General features: G+C 36.4%; 1 pseudogene; it reads left to right on the forward strand.

Moving 5' to 3' along the window:
* Nucleotides 1–3,417: 3,417 nt before the first annotated feature.
* On the forward strand, nt 3,418–17,582 carry LOC100735328 (translationally-controlled tumor protein-like; annotated as a pseudogene).
* The last annotated feature ends 1,965 nt before the right edge of the window (nt 17,583–19,547 follow it).

Consider the following 19,547-nt stretch of genomic DNA (forward strand, 5'->3'; position numbering starts at 1 on the left):
TCATTTATTTGAGGGAACAGAATGAGATAGCACCACCATCCATCATTGTTATTGCTGTTTGTCTCAGCATCCAGAATGTCCTGTCCTGAGACTGTGGGATGTAATGTACCCATTCATAATGCAACAGGACAGAAAACCATGTGGCTTCCACAGTTGCCTCGATTTGTGCCCCAGTACAGTGATACTGTGATACACATTCTGAAGCCTCCTCATCGACCTGTGGCGAGGTTCTCAGTAGAACTGTCAGGACAGGAATTCTGGAGCACAGAATGAATGATATGGTAAGTACATAACTTACATATTTTCCAAATATATTAGCTGTCTAGTATTAATTTGAAAAAGTAGCAGCACAAACATATCAGAACATACTATGTAAAAGTAAATGAAGCATGTAGTCCAATAAAAAGATAAGGGGTGGGAATGTAGCTCAGTGACAAAAATGTTTGCCTAGCATGCAAAGGCCCTGGGTTTGATGACCAGCACTGTTTTTTTTCAAAAAAGTTTAAATTAAAAAAAATTATCGGATTGGTTTACTAAAGTTTTTGGGATATATCACTTAACTAAGGTTATATAAAACTGAAGGGAAAAGTATATATATAATAAGCTACAAAATGTATAATGATAAAAAATTTGGGGTTTATGCACAGTTGTAGCCTCAAAATGTATAAAGCAATAACTAGCAAATATAAAACAAGAAAAAAACTCCCAATGGTAGTTGAATATTTTAATAGACCTTGTCTCATTTATTTATATAAAACAAGCAGGCTAAAAAACAGAAAGATTTTAAAATATATGGAAGTACAGTTTCAGCAAAATTGTTCTAATTAATGTTCATAGAACATTGCACCTAACATCTGCAGAACGCATTTTTAATAATGTAAGAAATACTTAGAAAAATTGACCATACATTTAGCCGTAAGACAAGTCTCAAGTTTCAGAGCACTGAAATCTTGTAAAATGTGTTCTCTAGCTACAATGCAATTTAGTTAAATTCAGTAAAAATATAGTTAGAAAAATACTTCATGGGCTGGGGATTTAGCTCAGTGGTATAAGCACCTGCCTGGCAAGTATGAGGTTGTGAGTTTGATCCACGGTACAAAAAAAACTTCAACTAGTTGAAAATTAAGGAATTTGAGTATAAATATCTTATATTTAAAAGAGAAATTATAATGGAAAAATTATCAAACATTTAGAATTAAATAATAAAAATACTATATATCACAAATTTGGGGTGCAACTAACAGAATTTTTAGAACTCTTGTAATTTTTGATGCACGTATTAGGAAAAAAGAAAGGCTATCATTCACTGCAAGAAAGTAAAAAAATCAACATATTGAGCCTAAGAAAAAGTGAAGCAGATCAAGTAAAAAAGAGCATAAATTTCTGAAATGTAAGTAAATAAATGCAGAGGCTTTCAATATATTCAAATGTCTGCTCACTGAAAAGATTGATAGTGGTGTTAAACCCTAGCAAGCTCAGTTTTAAACAAAGAGGCGACATAAATAATGTCAGGGATGAAAATTGCACATTGCTGCAAATCCTACAAATTTAAAAAAGATTAAATAGATAAAAAGAGCTGAATAACTTTATAACAATAAATTTGAAATTTTTAGTGAAGTAAGAAAATCCTCCTAGAAAAATACAATTTACCAAAAGAAAGAAAAGGAATCCTCATACAATTCAGTAAGAAAATCAGATGCATAGTTTAAAGCTTTCTCTTAAAATACAGACCCAGATGATTTGACCGGTAAATTCTTTTAACCACTTAATGAAAAAAAATGTCAATATTATAAAAGTCTTTCGGAGAGTAATAGCACCCTAACTCATTTTGAAAGGCCAAAATAACCTTAAGTCTAAGTTATCCAAGTAATTCTTAAAGAATATATTGGACCAAATCTCAGGTCTGAAAAAAGATGTAAAAGTACCAAACAAGTTTGACCTCAGGTTGGACAACTTAGAAAGATTGTGTCAAAATCAAAAGCACTAACAGGGTTAAGGATGGAGGTCGGTGTGAAGCCCCTGATTTCAATCACCAATACCACGAAAATAAAAATAATATTTCTCTATATGTCTGTCTGTATCTATGATACCATATCATGCCAAGTTGAGTTTGCTAGTGTATGTTAATTGTTTTAGCCCTTAAAAAGCTAGTAAATGTACTTTTTACCTTATCAGAGAAAATAGGAAAAGTCATATGATTTGGGGGGGGGGGTATTGGGAATCGAACTCACGATTTCGCACTTGCCAGGTACTTACGCCGCTGAGCTAAATCCTGGCATACGATTTTTCAAGAAAACTTTTAACAAATTAGAAGTAAAAATAATTTCCTTAATCTGAAAAGTATTTTTAAATCTAATATAGCATATCTATAATAAAAGTTGTAGAAATTAGAGAAAGGAATAAAACAGTAATTGCCCACAGGAATGTGATTTATAGAGAGTCCAAAATAATTGAAAAATATCCTAGTTTAAAAAAAAAACGAGCAAGATTGCTAATAAAAAAAACTTACTTTGGTCAGTTTGTACTGCTTTAATAAAGTACCTTGGATTGAGAAAATTATAAATAATAGAAATCTATTTTTACAGTTCTAGGGGCTGGGAGGCCTAGACTAAAGTGCCAGCATATTTGGCATCTGGTAGATTCTTTTCTCTGTTTCAGAGACACTGCTTCTTCTGTGTGCCCACCCGGTACCAGTCCAAATAAGGCACTAATACCACTAATAAAGGCAGAGCCCTCCTGAAACAATCAGCTCTCAAAGGTCTTATCTCTTAAAATTACTTCAACTGGGATTAAATTTCAACAGGAATTTTGGGGAGTATGAAGATCCAAGCCATAACTAAGATCAACATAAAAATGTATTCACTTTTCTATTTGAGAAACACAGTGAGAAAATCAAATTTTAAAAGGATATTATTTAAATAATATCAAAATTCGTGAACTAATTATAAAAGTGAGGCTAATATATTCATAGATCAGTGGTACACCATATACTTAGTATAAGTGAAGCCCTGAGTTCAATTCCCAGCAGTGTAATGATTACCTACAGAAAACTGTATGGCAGAAATTAAATTTCTAAATAAATAGAGTGGATTTTACAATACATTTATAAATTGAAATAATCATTTGTTTAAATGTACATTTTCCCCAATCTGATCAGTTTAATCCTATTAAAATGTGAAAGTATAGATTTGGGATTTTTAAAAATTGAATTTGATAAATGTGTTCTAAAATTTATGAGGGAAAGTGGAGGTTTAAGAATAACCTAGACTATTTGAAGAGCAGAGTATGAGAATTTGCTCTCTTTGAAATCAAGATTTATCATAATACAGCAGTCAAAGCACTATAATATTAGTGTAAGAACAAAGCAATAGACTAATGGAATAGAAGAGAAAGCCCAGAAATAAACTCAGATCGCAGATGTTGGATATGATCAAGATGGAAATGCCAGGTAAATCAGCTCTTCATGTAAATGTGAAATATAAATAATAAACCTTCCAGAAATTAATTAGGAGAAGCATCTTCATGATATAAAAATATTTAACAGAAGATAGTAAAATATTTTAACTATTCAAGAACATTTTTAAATTTCTAATTTCTTACCCACTTTTATTGAATTTTTTAAAGAATATGTTACTTAGTTGCCACATATTTTTGAGTTTTTCGGGTTTCCTTTTTTTTTTTTTTTTTTTTTTTTTTCAGTTCTGGGGATTGAATCCAGGACTTTGAACGTGCTAGGCCAGCACTCTACCAATGAGCTGCATCCTTAGCAATTCCAAAAAACTGATAAATTAAACTATAATAAGATTAAGATTTTCTGTTTCTACAAAGACACCATTAAAAGAGCAAAAGGAACAGGTTGAGATTATCACTCAGTGGTAGAGCATGCACAAGACCTGGGTTTGATCCCCAAAACCACATGCACACAAAAGCCACAAAATATCAAAACTTACCAAGAGTGTAGTTGGGGGTGGTGGTTCATGTCTATAATTCCTGTAATTCAGGAAGCAGAGGCAGGAGAATTGTTGCAAGTTTGAGATCAGCCTAGGCTACATAGTCAGTTTTAACACCAGCTTGAGCTACATAGCAAGACCTTAGAGATATTTATATCATTTCCCTAAGACAAATGTAATTATTACATATCATAAATATATGCTAATAAAAAGTCTATGACATGGGAAAATATTTACAACTGAAGAAAGAGTACATTTCCAGGCTATTTGAATGCCTACAAATCAGTTTTAAATGGTGTTTAGCACTTCCAAAAAAAAAAAAAAAAAAAAATTGGGGCCAGTGATTTAGCTCAGTGGCAAAAGTGCCTGCCTGACAAGCATGACGTCGTGAGTTTGATCCCCCAGTACCACACACACAAAAAAACTGCAAAGGAGGAAACATGGTAAAATCATCTAAAAATGTGCGATGGCTCTTTCAAATTCACCAGATATCTTAAATCTGTAGGAAATCCCACAGGAGGAAAATGAGACCAGGATATCTGCGACCTGGTTCCCCCTCTTGGTGTAATTGCCTTGGACAGGCTTCACTCATCCTCCAAAAGTGACCTATGCCTTGGGATTCTGTTTTTTTCTGAAGGTGGTGAAAGATTCACTGCCGCTAGATTTGAGCTTTTGCACTATCTCAGCATTTCCCTTCAGCAGCTCACACCTATTTAAGCCATTCCTTCTCCCTCCTTCTGTTTCCCGTCTTTCTTCTCTCTCTCCTCCCCCTCTCCCTCTCCCTGCCTCCACTCCCCCCACCACGTATGCATACAACACAATCATCCTATACTGAGAGTATCATCTTTTCCCTGTTTGAATTCTAGCTGAGGTATTACTTAATCTTATTATTGAGCAATAAAATTCAAATTTAAACCACACAAAATATCATTTCATACTCAGCTGGATTGTTGAAGTAAAACTTATTGACAAAGCCAAGTGTTAGTAAGGATATGTATCGGGTCCTGACCTAGATCCCCAGTCTCCCAAATGAGTGTACAGCGGAGGTTTAAATAAATTGAGACAAGTGGTATGAATTTGGTGCTCCACGAGGGTCAGAACCCTTTAGTTGAGATTGAGACTCCAAGGGCTAAGACAAAGACTTCTCTGGACCCCCACTTTATTTATTAGGCCCAACAACAAGGGGTGGGGAAACTGAGGAAAGTGTAAGCAATGAGCAGGATCTTGGGAGTCACTTCAAGGATGTCTCCAAGTAATGAATCAAGTCAATTCAGTAGCACTGTCTTATCATGAAGACATGAAGAAATGAGACTGTCGGAATAATTTCTGCAGCTGCAGTCTCTACCTATCTAATTGATGTTTGAGCCAAGTGTCAGCAGCTGTGGCCTTGTCTTGCCCTTTGCGGTATCTCTGGCCTCACAGGCCACTACAGGCCTCAGCCAGGACCAGTGATTCAGAGAGTTTCACTTACTATGAATCAGCTCCCGTCACCAGGCAAGGGGCCGAGGCCTAGGACAGACTCACAGATAAACATAGAAAGCCAATTAGTAAAATTTAAATCCTGCTCAGAGCTGCTTCATAGTGATTTTCAACAGATAAAGATAAAGTCCTCACATACTGCTGGAAAAGGCATAGTTACTTTAGCAAATAGATTTACTTTTATCTTGCAAATTTAAATATGAGCCTGGAAATTTCAGTCCTACATCCATATGTGAGGGCAGTTCTCAAGCTTCAGCTATGTCAGCTTTTTGTTGCTGTGACAAAATACCTAAGAAAACCAGATTAAAAGAGGAAAAGTTTATTTTGGCTCACAGTTTCAGTCCTCTGTCAGCTACCTTTATGGGTATGGGTCTATGATAAGATAGGACTTCATGGTAGAGGAGGGTGCTAACCCAACGACAGTCAGGAATCAAAGAAAGACAAGGAGCCAGAAGCAGAGAGAGTTCCTGTAGGGCACCCCTCCCCTATGCTCACTTCCTCCACTAGGTCTCACCTCCAAAGTTCTATCAGCTCCCAAAGACGCTGTCAAATTGTGAACCTATCGTTGGATTAATACACATATGAGGTTACAGCCCTCATGATGCAATCTTCTTCCCAGGGCACATTCTCTGAACAGTGCTAACTTGGTGAACAAGTTTTTGACACATGAGCCTTAAAGAACATCCCAGACCCAGATCATGTCATTTATCTGCCAGTGGCTACCAGAGGGCTTATTAAAACACAGGTTGTCAGGCTCCTCTCCCTCTGCATCTGACTCAAGTCTAGAATGGAAACTGAGATTTTGATTTGATGGTAGGACTACATTTGAGAACCACTGCCCTGGAAACATTGCACCATTATCTTAATAATAATAAACCGTGGACATATCTAACTCAAATATCCTCAACTCTAAGTTGGACAAATAAATGATAAAAATCAGAATTCTAATCCAGTCTACAAAGGAATGAAACAGCAACAAACATCAACATGGATAAATCATAAGAACAAACTAAGAAAGTGGTTTTTAAAGATACCTAGATGTTAAAATTATTAAGACAAGCACCAGATTAACAAAGTTACCCCCTTCGGTACCTCTAGGGATTGGCTGTGGTTAGATGTGATTAGAAGGCATGCTGAGTATTAAAAAGCCCATCCATGTTCTAGTCTGGTAGTAATTGATTGCACAGATGTTTGTTCTATAGTTACTCTTTGAAGTAGATATATCTATCTTTGGACCACACTCTGGGAACACTGCCCTAGAACCTCCGAATGAATCCATCAAAAGTTAAAAATTCTATACCAGTACTCTCCCCAAGTCTGGGTCACTCATTTCTGGAAAGTGAACGGGACATAAATAGTCAAAGTTGCTCCTAGAGCTCAGGGTAATAGCAAGCTGACCTGGCCCTCCCACCACCCTCAGAGCCTTCTGTGAGCAGCTGCAGGGCACATCAGCCCCTCCACAAAGACAAGTCATAATGCATATGTGTGGTCTAAATCCACATGTGCTTACCAAAGAAAAGTATGTTTGCTACCAGAAATACAATTAATAGAAATGCAGCTTTTCCCACAAAAAAATAAAACACGTTTTTCATCATTAGGTTTATGGTTTAGTTCCTGAAAGCCATTCTCTCAAGCTTATCATTCTAGAAAAGAGTTATTGTCCCATATTGGTATAAGCAATGGTTCCTTCTTGGTGTTTTTCTTTTTTCCAGAACAATAAAGCCTCCATGTTAAGCCAAAGCAGAAAACTTCAAAACCTTCAGCTGAAACTGGATTATGTTGTTACTTCCACACAGAAGTCTGTTCACTGCTTTCTTCTGCTCCTCCTCCCCTCTGCACCTTTAAATCCACAATAACTTCTCTTTGCCACAGACGCATTTCCACTCGAATATATTTGCCCTGTTAAAGTTTGTTCTTACTGAAATATTTCTCCCAGGGAGCTTTCAGCGAGTGGTTCTGTTTCTGTCCCTTGGGGTGAGCATAAATCCGATCTCTCTTCACCATGACAGCCTTTCACACAGATTAAGGCAGTTGCCACATCTTTTCTGAGTTTTCTGTCTTAGTCCTTCAGCCATCAGCCACGTGGTGGTTTCGAATCCCTTCTCCAACTTGGTGAATGTATCTCAGGCTCCCAACAGGAAAAGGAAGTCCAGACCTGAAAACAAGAAGAAAAACTATTTTTACTCTATCTGTCTCAGATTAGTTGTCTGAAGCCCTAACAAAAACTGAACTCGTGCAAGATAGATTGTACAACAGAAAAATAAAAAAAGTTTAATAACATGTGTAATACAAGTTTACACGGGATTACTCAATGATGAGTAGCTCAGAAGAGTGGTTAGAGATTGGTGTTATAGAGCACTTGACTTAGTTTTCCTCTGTTGTAACGAAATGCCCAAGATTGGGTAATGTTACAAAGAAAAGAGGTTTTTTGGCCTTCAGTTTTGGAAGGTTGAAGTCCAGAATTTATTAGATCCCTTGACCCTGCCCTTGGTGAGGACCTAACGGCGGATGATATCATGGTGAGCATGGTTGTGAGAGTGGTCAAGTGAAGCTGGAGAGAAAGAAAGGACCAGCAGCTTTTACTTTATTTTATCCTGTTAGCTGATAGGCAGGAGTTAAACATATTTGTAGATACAATGTGATAATGTAGTGCTGTATCAAATCAGGATAATTAGCACTTCCATTTCCTTATCATTTTTTACAGTTAAATAAAAGTGTCTACTTTTTGGCCTTCAAAGAACAGACTCTTTTCTTCTTTTTCTGAGATAATCATGTTTAACTTAGAAAATAGGCACACAATTCATCTTCAAAGCGTTTCACTGTAACAGCAAACTTAGTTTTATAGAATTTAAACATTAAAGGGTTTTTTAAATTCTATTTTGCTGCCATTATAAGATAAAATGGAATCTAGAGTAAGTCAAGGAAATCAATTCATACTTTAGGTCCTTCTCCTATTGGAACTGCTGTTGTAATACAATGTTATTTCCATTTATCAAAATCTGGTCTACTTCTTCCTTCTGGTAGGATTTCCACCTTGGTGACATCTTCCAGCACCAGACTGACGAAGGCATCAAACCCTAGAGTAATACACACAATTTTCTTCTTACTACTCATCACGATATGAGTTCTTGATTCTATACACCGGTCCGCAACTTCTAGCAACCACAGCTGTAGCTGGTAGCTGTGGTAGCTGCCACGTCTATGCTGGAAACGGCCTCCTTGTTATTATTTCTCTGTGTTTGGAACATCGAACTCTACATCTCTTGTTCTTTGTAAGTCACATGAGTAAGTTGTTGTGAACTATATTTACCCTACAGTGTTGTAGAACACTAGAACTTATTCTTTTTGTCTAGCAATTTTTTCCTAGCTTCTAATGGTCACTATTCTAGTTTCTTCTTTGACATCTACTTTTTATGTTTCCAATATGACAGAGAGTATGTAGTATTTGCTTTTCTGTGTCTGTCTTATTTCATTTAACATAATGCCTTCCAGCTCCACTTTTCCATAAGTGACAGGCTTTGAGTTTTTGTGGCAGAATAATATTCCATTGTGTGTATCACTACATTTTGTTTATCATTTTATTGGCCCATAGGCACCTTAATTGAGCATGTATTTTAGCTCCTGTGAATAGTGTTACAATAAACATGGGAATGCTGGAACTTCTTTAATATACTGATTACAATTCCTTTGGAGTCATATCCAGAAGTGGAAAAGTTGGACCATGCAGTAGATCTATTTAAAGGAATCTCTGTATCCTTCATAATAGCTGTACTGATTTACATTTTCATCAACAGTATATGAATTTTCCTTTCTCCACATTCTTGTTAGCATTTATGTTTGGCTTTTTGATTACAACCATTCTAAGTAGGGTGAAATATGTCCTTGTGATTCTGATTGTATTTTCCTGTAACTAGTGATATGGAGCTTCTTTTTTTTAGATTTATACTTTAACTTTATTTTTAAATTTTTTTATTTTAAAGAGAATAAAACAAAAGAGAACAGAACAAAGCAAATCAGAACACAACAATGCAAGCAACACAGCACTTCACAACCAGACAATCAGACATGAACAGTAGCAACCATAATGTCTCTTTTCTTCTAAGGGATTTGAGCATACCTTCACACACATTAATATCAAACATAACAAAATATTATAAAACCATTCAAGAAAATGAAAAGATTGCAAGACTTCAAAACCAAATAACAGAAAATGAACAATGGTTATTATAATATCTCATTTTCCTCAAAAAAAGTTGTCCATACCATCACACATAATAAAATCAAATAAACCACAACAGGATAGAACCAATCAAAACAGAAGAACAAAAGCATGTTATGACTTCAAAACAAGATGATAGCAAATCAGCAATGGCTACCATAATGTCGTTTTCTTCAAAATAGCTATTTGTATCATCGCACGTAATAAAATCAAACAAAACAGAAAAAAACTATTTTGCTTTTGGGTCCCATTAACTCCTTCTGTCTCTTATGCTAGGGTTCACGAGTATGAATTCGAACTGTTTTCGGCCATGAACATGATCTCCAGTTGTATCCATTCACCTACAGGAGCCTTGAGGTTACTCTACTTTACAGCTGGGTAGCTTTCCACTGCATGAAAGTATCATATCTTTCTTATGCATTCTGTGGTTGATGGACAAGTTACTCTTGCTTTTTTTTTTTTGTCTCCTTTTACATGAAACAATAGTTTTCTCCTTTGATTTTCAGTCTATGAATTTACTTTCCAGTTAAATGTTTCTTGTATACAGTGTATCTACAGATCTTGTTTCTTGATCCACTCTCCCTGTTTCTTTTTATTTTTGAATTGAGGCCATCTACATTAATGGTTACAACCAGCATACATTGATTTGTCTCTGCCCTGCTACCCTCCTGCGGTTGGCCCTCCACTTTCCCCCTTTATTCCACTGCCTGTCTTGTTTGGTGATCCTCTATTGCTGCTGTTCCTGGAACCATGGTCATATTTATCTCTCTAGAATATCCTTTAGCACTCTCTGTAGGGTTGGTTTATTAGTCATGAATTCCTTCGGTTGTTCTTTATCATGGAAGTATCTTGCTTTTCCATCAGTTAAGAAAGACAGTTTTTCAGGGTACATCAATCTGGGTTGGTGGTTGTTTTCTTTCAGGACTTGAAACACTTCACTCCAAACTCTTCTGGACTTAATAGAGTTTGTGTTGACCTATGCAGCTACACTGTAGCTTCCTTTTTCTTCCATGACTGTATCTCCTAGCCTTATTCTATGTGGGCTAGAGGTCTGAGTTTGCCTTTTGCTCCTTGGTCTTGAGGTTCTCCTGAGTTCTTCCCAACCAGCTGGTTGTGGGGCCCCAGGCACTTTCCCACATTGGCTACCCCTAGGCAGTATAGGGGGATGGGACAGGCACCTGGCTTCCTCTAATTCCAGATTTACAGGGAGACAGCAGGACATGGAGCAGGCTTCTCCAGACCTATGCAGCTACACTGTGGCTTCACTGATGACCAGGGGTGCGTGGAATGTGGGGCTGCTTCTCAGCCTCTGTATTTACACTGGGACTCCCACAATGAAAGCAGACACACAGGAGTGTATTTGTCTGATTCTGCTAGTGAGTGATGGCTGCCTGCGGAGCCAAGGGCCTCCAATGGTGGCCTACGGATGCACAGAGCTTACCCTCTGTGTGTCCCTGCTCCTGCTGGCTGACTGCAAGAAGGAGCCTTCTGGTGGCAGCTCCCTCAGGGTAAAGGTGGATCCATTGGTTCTCTCTGCCCATGCTGGCTGCCTGCAGGATGTGGCATTCCCGTGGTAGCAGCAGCAGCTCTCCTGGTTCTCTCGGCCTGCACTGGGCACCTGGGGAGCTTTCTTTATTCACATTTTTGTGCGCTATTTGTATATCTGCCTTTGAGAACTGTCTGTTCAGATTATATTTGCATTTTTAAAGGGATTGTTTTTTACTATTGAGATTGTTTTTTAGTTTCTTACATATTCTGGTTATTAATTGCTGTCCAATGAATAGTTTGTGAATGCTTTTCCTTGCTATATGGTTGTCTCTACATTCTGTCTCTTCATTGTGTTGATTGTTTCCTTTACTGTGCTGAAGCTTCTTTTATTTTTTGCCACCATCCCCAATCTAGGCTCATCAGCTAACGCTGTAAAACCAATAAATATTATATATATATATATATATATATATATATATATATATATATATCCATAGATAGATAGATAGATATAAACTGCGGTACTGAATTCTAGAATGCAATAACTTACTCTTCTTGTCTAGCAGTTTCCTTCCAGCCTCTAATAGGCACCATTCTACATAGACTTTTTTTGATGCAAAATCTTTCTAAGTCATTGAGCTGCCTTAAGCTGAACTCAATGTGGAAACTTCCTGCTTCAGCCTCGCAACATATTGGGATTGCAGGCGTGTGTCACAACGTCCAGTCCAATACAGGTTCTTTTTATTTGGTTAATACACGTTTGTACTACATAGTGTTTACATTCGTTTTAGGGAGTAGGTGCAGTTACTTTTATGTTCATACTTTTCCCCCCTCCTCCTACTTTCCCTCTGTCTCTGGAAACCCTTCCCATTTGCAAAACATTTATCTTACTGTCCCCTATTGTATATCTTTCATTTTGTTTTATAAAAATTATTTATATTTTGAGAGCCTCCTATAAGAGAAGTTATGTGATATTTAAGCTTGTGTGTATAAGGTATTTCATTTAACATTATGGTCTCAAGGTGTATCCATTTGCCTATAAATGCCTCCCAATTCTTCTTTTTTTGGGTGGGGAAAGTGGAACTCCATTGTGGATAAATACAATACTTTCTTTACTAATTATCTGTTGATAGACATGTAGGCGGCTCCCAAGTTTTAGCTATCATGCATTATGCTGCTATAAACATGCATATATATGTATCATTGTAATAGGATGTCTTTAACTCTTTAGGAAAGATATCTAGAAGGGGAATAGATCAGTTAGCTGAATGTGCCTTCAGGTGTTTCTGCATTCTCTGTTATTTTCCAGTGATCCATACCTGTTCTTGTGCCAATACCATGCTGTTTTTATCACTGTAGCTTTGCAATATAACTTCAAATCCAGGATTGTGTTGCCTCCTGTTTTTTCAGCCAGGATTTGATTTTGGAATTCCGGGTCTCTTTCATATGAATTTTAAGACTGTTTTCCTTACTTTTATGAGGAAAGCTGTTGTTATTTTGATTGAGAGTATTTTAAATCTATGTATCAGCTTTGGAAATATGGTCATTTTGATGATATCAGTTCTGCCTGCCTAGAAATAGAGAATGTCTTTCCATTTTCTGATATTTTGTTTGATCTCCTTGTTCAGAGTACTATAGTACTTACTATAGAGGCCTTTCACATCCCTGGTTAGGTTAGCTCCTAAATATTTAATTTTCTTGATGCTACTGTGAACAGCACTGTTTTTTCTAATTTATTTCTCAGTGAATTCATTATTGATGTACAGAAATATCATTGATTACTTTTGTGTTACAGTAACTTTATATCATGCTACATTCCTGAGTTTGCTTATTAATTCTAGTCATCTATTGGTGATATTCTGGGAGTCTTCTAAGTAAAGAACCATGTCATTGAAAATTATAATAGTGTGACTTTTTCCTTTCCTATACATAACCTTCTATTTCTTTCTCTTGCCTGATCTCCCCAGTTAATTTTTGAGAATTGTTTAAGAAAAAGTGGTGATAGTGGGCAACCTTGTTTTGTTCCTGATTCTGGAGGGAAGGATTTGAGTTTTCCCCTATTTAATATGATGTTGATAGCAGGTTTTTCATGAATGGCTTTTATCAGATTGACTTCAGGCCCTCATATCTATTTTATTCAAGGTTTTATTTTTATCATGAATGTATGTTAGATTTCCTCAAAAGCTTTTCTGTACCTGTTGAGATGATTTCTGTGATTTTTCCCTTGCTTCTGTTTGTGTGATGTGTTACACTTATTGATTTATATATGTTGAACCATCCTTTCATCCCTGAGATGAAGTCTACTTGGTTATGAAATATGACTCCTTTGATGATTTACTACATTCTGTTTGACAATCTCTTACTGAGAAATTTGTTATCTATGTTTGTTAATGAGATTGGCCAGTAGTTGTCTTTTGCGGTTGGATCCTTGTTTGGTTTTGGAATCACAGTAATACAGGCTTCTGGAATAACTTTTGCAGTGTGCTTTCCATTTTGATTTTATGAAAGTGTTTTAGGAGTATGCACATTAGATTTTTCCAGGAAGTTCTTATAGAATTGGGCAGTGAATCCATCAGGACCTGGGCTTTTCTTGAAGAATTTTGAACTACTGCTTAGATTTCATTGCCTATTATTGGATTATTCAGGGTTTTTACAACTTCTGGGTTCAGTTTTGGTAATTCATACATATGTAGGAATTCATCTATTTCTTTTAATTCTCCAATTTTTTGACATATAGTTTTGCAAAGTAGTTAGCTAATAATTGTCTGGATTTTGGCATTATCTCTTCTGGTTTCATCTTCTTCATTTTTGACTGTGTTGTTTGGGACTTATTTTTGGTATAATTGGCTATTTTGTTTTATTCTTTTAAAACCCTTTGATTCATTGATTCTTTGTGGTTTTTTAATTTATGCGTTACTCTCCAATTTTATTGATTTCTGTTCTTATCTTTATAATTTCCTTTCTTGTACTATCTGTAGATTTGGATTGATCTTTCTTTCCTAAGACCTTCAAGTACATTGTTAGGTTGTTTACTTGGCCATGCCCTGTTTTTCTGATGTGGGAATTCATAGCTATAAAGTTTCTTACGACAGCTTTCATTGTGTCCCATAATTTCTGATATGTTGTACGGTTAATATTATTTAATTCTAAGAACTGTCTTATTTATTCTTTGATTTCTTCTGTGATCTATTGATTATTCAAGAGGGTGTTGCTTTATTTCCATGTGTTTGCATAACTTCTGTGGTTTCTTTTGCCACTGATTTCTAATTTTATTGCACTATAATCTAAAATGTACCATGCACTAAATATACACGGTATAATTTAGATTTTTGCTTTTTCTTAAGCATGCTTTATTTGCTAATATGTGGTCTACTTTGGCAAATGTTCTATATGCTGCTGAGAAGAAGGTGTATTCTGTTGTTCTTTGATGGATCTGTAGATATCTATTAAGTCCATTTATCCAAAGGTTTTGTTCAATTCTAATATTCCTCTGTTGATCTTTTTGTCTAGTTGATGTATTCATGATAGTACAATATTGAGGTCCTCACTGTAATCATATTGATGTTTATCTGATCTTTTATTTCTGGTAGTGTTTATTTTATGAAGTTGGGTGTGTGGTTGTTTGGTCAATACGTGTTTACAATTGTTATATCTTTCTGTTGAATTGTTCACTTAACTAATATGCAGTGACATTCTTTGCCTCTTCTAGTCAGTTTTGGCAGCAAGTCCACTTTATCTGAAAATAAGACACCTTGTTTTGGGGTTCCTTTGCATAGAATATTGTTTTCCATCTTTTGATTTTTAGGTTTGTAAATTTCCTTTTGTATGCAATGGATTTGTTGTGTACACCATACCTTTTGATTTTGTTTCTTGATCCATTCTGCCAATAAGTGCTTTTTGACTGGCAAATTGTGACCATTCACATTGAGTTATTACTGAAAGTTACTGACTTTTTCCTGTCATTGCATTATTTTCCTGTTGCTGATTGTCTTTCTCTTTTATTTAACTGTTCACTCTACCTGCTGTATTCATTCTAGTGGCCTTTTGGCCTTGTTAGCTTTAGTGTCTCTGTCTAAAATATCATTGAAGCTGGGCTTGGTGGTGCACTCCTGTAATCACAGTACTTGGGAGGCTGAGGCAGGAGGATCACTGCAAGTTCAAGACCAGCCTGAGCTACAAAGTGAGTCCAAGGCAAGCCTAAACTGCACAGTAAGACCCCGTCTCAAAAAAACAAAATAAGAATAATAACAAAATATCCCTGAAAATTTTAAAGGGTGCTGGTTTGGTGGTCATGAATTTCTTTAGGTTCGCTTCATTATGGAAATACCTTATTTCTCCATCAATTCAGAAAGAAAATGTTGCAAAATACATCAGTCTGAGTGGAAAGATTCTCGTTTTTTATTTTGTTTTTTGTACCAGGAATCAAACTCAGGACCTTGCCAGCAGGCGCTGCACCACTGAGCTAAATCCCCAGCCCAGAAGGTTTTTCCTTTTAGGGCCTAAAACACTTGACTCCGAGCTTTCCTGGCCTTTACGGTTTGTATTGAGAAGTCTGTTGCAATTCTAATGTGTTTTCCTTTATAAGTGATTCACTGCTTTTCTCTAACAACTTTTAAGAATCTGTTCTTGTGTTGGAGTTCGGAGATTTTGACTATGGTACATTACAGAAGAGATTCTTTCCTGATTTTGGCTATTTGGGGTTCTATGTGCCGCACTTGTGTGTGTGCTAAATTCTTTTCCCCTATTTGGAAAGTTTTATATTATTTCTCTAAATAAGTTTTTATGCATTTGTGCTTTCTTCTGACTTTTCACTATGCAAATTAATCTGAGATTAGTCTTCTTTGTGTCGTCTAACAGCAGTTGCATGCGTTTCTCATGGTCTCTTGCTGTGATAAAGCTCTCTCTCAGTAACTGGTTAGCAAAAACAATCCTGGCTTCTCATTCTCACATTGTGTCTTCACTTTGACCCCCTACTGCTGTCCATAACTTTAACAGAATTTTTAATCTCCTGAAGTTCTGTTTTGTGTCTTTTCCTGCACTTTAATTCTTTTTTATGCTGGACATTCATATTTTGTATCATTCTATTTAGTTGAGCCAGCTTCTTATTAGTACCTTCTGTAGCCTTGCCTATTGTTTTATTAGGCCCATTATCTGCTTATTTATACCTTCTCTGAACTTACTAATCACTTTATTGATTTATCTCTTCTCATATATTTTTTAAATAATCCAGGTGTATGGTTGTTCATTTCTTCCCCCCTCAATACTCCACAGATCGGCTTTTGGGAGATTTTGGAGACATTTCATTGCCTTATCTTTTCATGTTTCTATGTTTTATTTGTGTGTTTCTTTATTTTTATTTATTTATTTTTTTTGTGCCAAAGATCAAACTCACTACCTCGCACTTGCCAGGCAGGTGCTAAAAACCACTGAGCTAAATCCCCAGCCCGTAATTGTGTGATTTTTCTGTGTATGTGTGCTGAGGTCTGCAGGTTGATTCCAGTGGAAGTGTTTGTTGGTACAGAGACTTCTTTAGTTAGTGTTGCTTTTCAGTGTTGCACTGTAGAAATGGTAACTGTAGGTCTTTGCCTCTGTCTCCAAATCTAACCACTTCCATTTAATTGGGAGGGAAATCTGCAGTGCATTTGGCTAAACATTCCATTCCCCAGGAATCAGCAGCAGTACTGTTCCCACCAAAGCAATTCAGATATTGAAACACAGAGAAAACCGATTCATAGCTATAACTATGTCACTTTAGCTATAGTAGTAAAATCAGGAATAATAGCATCAAAACCAAACTGGCTACTGACGTACCTTAATATATCAACAAGAGCATCCCGCCCCGCTCCCCCTCCTTTGAGTGCTACTCCAGCAGCACTGTGCTCACTCTGAGCTCCTTGTGCCTGCTAAGCTGGCGTGGCCACCGTCTCCCTTCAGCCACCATCACAATTATCTATCGGGACCTCATCATCCACGTTGAGTAGATATTCTCCCACATTCACAAGATCCAGGAGCTCGTGGAAGGTGGAGGCCAAGACGGTCAGTAGAACAGAGGGTAACACTGGTGACTTGCTCATTGGTGGAAATGCTTCCCCTGAAGACCCAGAGTGTGAAGGCACACAAGCACTGTAGTCACTGGTGCTCATACTGTCATGAGCCATCACTTGCAGGAAGCCAGCTTCACAGAAGAGGCCCACAAGAAATGCCTCGAAGATTATATGAAATCAATCAAAGGCAAATTTGAACAAAGACCAAAAAGAGTAAAACTGTTTGCGACAGGGGCTGCAGAACAAATCAGGCACATCCTTGTTAATTTCAAAAACTATCAGTGCTCTACTGGTACAAGCATGAATCCAGATGGCATGGTTGTTCTCCCGGACTACCATGAGGATGGTGTGACCTCATTTATAATTCTCTTTAAGGATGATTTAGAAGTGGAAAAATGTTAATGGATTTGGTGGTTACCTTGGGTCTTTCACTTGTCATAACCGCTGCTTGTCATCCACACAACACCAGAATTTTAAACAAACGCAACTGATGTCATTTTGAATGCATCACTTATTTTGACATGATTTATTTGAAGTGGAGGCATTGTTTTTTAGGGAAAAAACACATGTCATGTAGGTTGTCTAAAAATACAGTGCATTTAAACTCATCTGAGAGAATGCCTCTTAGTTTAATACATGTGTAAACTGAGCCCATTGCAGTGTTTGTAGACAAGATTGAGCTCGCCACAGACCACTGCTAAAAAGCATAAGACTGTCTTCAAATAACTTCTGCAGTGGAAACTACTTCTGAGACTGGAACGTAAGACAAGAGTCAAAGTTTTAATCCTCAATTGCAGTAAAGGAAAAAAGACTGTTGCCATAGTAGTGCCAGCATTTGAAGTGGAGCCTTATATATTTCATCACTTACAACGGAAGTAATTAAATTTGAAAGAGATTACCGAAAGAATAAAAAGACTTAACTCAGTGGGAAGCTATATATATACATATATATATATATGTATATATATATCCTTATTCATAGAAAAAGACCCTATAATTGTTGCATAAACACTAAAACAAACCAAATATTGACCTATAGTAAATATCTACTAAATGAACAATTTTAACTCCACTAACAATAGAACAGTATTCAACAAGAATACCATCTGAAGATTCTAAAGATCTAAAGATTATAAGGATTAAAGATGATAAAGATTAAAATAACCATCTAAATAAGGATTTATAAAGCTTTATGTTTATTGTTGCTATCCAACTGGAGGGTGCTTTTCTCAACTCAGGAAGAATTATGAGGTAGAGACTCAAAAGAAGACTAAACAAAAGTATTGTAGAGTGAAAGCAGAAAGTAATACGTATTGTAGAGTCAAGGCATAAAACAGCAAATGAACCTGGATATCGGCTCAAATGGGTAGTCAAAGGGACTCACATACAGGAGTTTTTATACATACAAATGGCATGTCAGTCACATTGACATGAATTCTATGGTGTTACAAGCAAGCAAGTTTGACTTAGAAGTGGGCCTGTATGATCTCAAGGTATATAGCTAGCATACATTTATAAGCACCATTAATTATAACTTTGAAGAAAATATATTTTTTAGAGAGTTATGAATATCTTACTTCTGGGCAGGAAAATCTCACCAATCCAATGAGGTCTTTTGGTTTTTGAGCACCCAGTGTCTTGGTCTTGGCTTTTATGTCCTTCACTCAATCTCCTATGGATTCCTGTTCTGTTTGCTATACTCTTTGCCCCTCTGTGACACTTTCCACACTTAGTCCCCTCATGGACCAGTATCATGCTAAGAGATCTTTTCATCTTCTCACAGGGTCCTGCTCATCCTCAGCATCATATTTTACAGAAATTGATAATTTAAATTACTGTTGGGAGCCTCCAATTGGATTATGAAAAATGACATCTGAACCTTAGATAATGAATGGCATCTAAGCCCAACCACGCCGTCACAGAGGACTCGTGGTTCGTTTTCCCCAGGTCTCTTGTTATTTCCCCATTTCAGTTATACGAGTAAAGATAGGAAGGAATGGGGGGAGGAAGGTAAGGAGAAAAGTAAATTTTAAATATTAAACAGTGAAACATGAGGAGGATAGAAAACTGATAGGAAATCCTACCGAGGCATAAAAGAAAGTTAATAGTATGAGATAACAGTAACAGAAAAGAATAAACAAACAAAAAGACTAATGAAAACAATCAAAATAAAGAAAAAGAAATAAAATAAAAAGTTAAAGGAGAAATAACAAAAAAAGAGAAAAACAGCCCTCAACCTTTGGAAAGAATAATAAAGTTAAAGAAAAAAATTTTTGAACAATAAAAATTTTCTGTGTTTTTGAAGGTGAGTTCGTTTTAGTATCGGCAGTTGTGGAATCCAGTAAGTCACAATTTTCTCCACCTAAC

Source organism: Cavia porcellus, unplaced genomic scaffold, assembly GCF_034190915.1.
Source record: "Cavia porcellus strain 051 isolate PalLab524CR breed Dunkin Hartley unplaced genomic scaffold, mCavPor4.1 scaffold_1, whole genome shotgun sequence".
NCBI classification, from domain to species: Eukaryota; Metazoa; Chordata; class Mammalia; order Rodentia; family Caviidae; genus Cavia; species Cavia porcellus.